This window comes from Acyrthosiphon pisum, chromosome X, assembly GCF_005508785.2.
Source record: "Acyrthosiphon pisum isolate AL4f chromosome X, pea_aphid_22Mar2018_4r6ur, whole genome shotgun sequence".
NCBI classification, from domain to species: Eukaryota; Metazoa; Arthropoda; class Insecta; order Hemiptera; family Aphididae; genus Acyrthosiphon; species Acyrthosiphon pisum.
In genome coordinates this window covers 95,486,160-95,488,142 of record NC_042493.1, presented here as the reverse complement: position 1 = coordinate 95,488,142, position 1,983 = coordinate 95,486,160, and positions in this window count along the sequence as shown.

Genomic DNA, 1,983 nt, shown 5'->3' with positions numbered 1-1,983 from the left:
TTAATACAATTACTTTCCGGCAGGGAGATGGTTTGGCCAAGAAGGATGACTTTTCCAAATGACGTAGAACCAAATTTTCGGAATCCAATTTATTCCATATGAAACCTTTCGACGTATGGCATTTTCATTCGCGTATGATGAATAGGAAATATTAGATTTATTCAAGTTAAATAATTCTAATTTTATACTTAAGAAATTAGGCCAAGTATAAACCTGGGATCAATAGCAACACACTATTGTTCATTGTTTTGTCTACGCGTTGATGATGAGAACAATAATTATCGAATCAATTTTATGGGATTTCACCGTCAATTTCAGACTATTATAGGTCTTCAAACATATAGTCAATTTAGTCGATGTGCGAAACGTTGTAAATATTTGACTATGATTAGTTTTAATACGTCATATCCTGTAACAAGGGTTCCATTTTACTCATACAAGATAAAACCGTCAGAAATAGATATGACTCATAGGTATAATCCATTCCATTTCTAATTTGGGTAAATATTTCTATAAACATAGTTTGATTTCATTAATTGTTTCCCAAAAAATGATTATACAAACATTTCAGATTTGGGAGATATTATTTATTATCACGTCCACGTTATATAGTAAACAAATTATTACTTGTTCACATACATTTGGATCACGGATGATGAAAGTATGATAGTAACATAGTGTTATAGCTGTTATTATCAATATCTGGTCAAATGAACATAATCATTGAGTGAGTTATTTGATGATATTATGTATAATCACGAGACCTCCTTCTGGTAGAAATTTTGTAGAGGATATAAAAAATAAAAATAAACACCATTGTAAAACCAATAGCTTCTTCGCTCCGCTCAGAATCTAAAACCTTAATTACTTATCAGTTACAGGAGTTGAGTACAATCTGGTAAAATCAAAATTAGATTATATTTTATAATATTATGTAGTATTGTATATATTATGTTTATGTTTAAAATAGACACATGTAAATAAATAAACATTCTAACCTAAAAGTTTTTTGTTCACATTATTATTCAATTATTTAATTGTACTATTAATACTTATTATACCGACTATTCTATACGATGTTATTCGAAAGGCCGAGAAGAACGACCGAGCAATGAATGAGGAAGAAGTAGAATTTAAAAACAAAATTAAAAATATTGATATAAAAATAAAAAAGCTGTTTAAAAACAAAAAAAAACATAAGACTATAAATGACCATTTACATTCGCTATATATTGATAAGAAACGCTAAAGAAATATCCAATGGACACGGTGTCTTTTCTTACAACTATTTTAAGTAGTGGAGAGGTGGGTAAAATGGGGTAGTCGGGTAAAACAGGGTATTGGTGTTGTTGGTCACACTGGAATCGATTGGTGATAATTAAATCGTAATTTATCAATATAAAGCTTATCAAAACATGTGATGTTTAAATATTTGTTATTAATCAAATATTTTTATCACAAAAAATAATTTTCGGTTTTATCATGTAGCGTGAAAATTATTTTACCGTTACAGAATCACGTTTTTAACTTCTCCTTTCGGATATTTTGAACAGGTAATTATTATTATTTATTTAGTACTTTATCATCTTTGTTTTTAAATAAACTCCAAGTATAAGAGTTAAATCAACATTTAAAAAAAAATTATTTTGTGTGACTTTATAGTTTTGTTTAAAATGGGATACCCAAGAGATAGTTAAAATGGGGCACCCCATTTTAGCCACAGTTACACTCTCCCATAATCTTAAAAACTTGAAATTTTTTTATTTTTATTTATTTTTATACAAATGTGTTTTGTTTAGTTGTCTTGTAAAATAGCGAAAGCTAACTCAAAAACGACTAAAGAAAAATCAATAAAACAAAAACAAAAAATATTAAATGATTATAAAAGTTCATTATACATTGAGTTTCTTTGCGAAAAAGTATTCAAAGAGGGCTCAGCGATTTGTATGAACAATTAGATGATACATAATATCATAAATAATT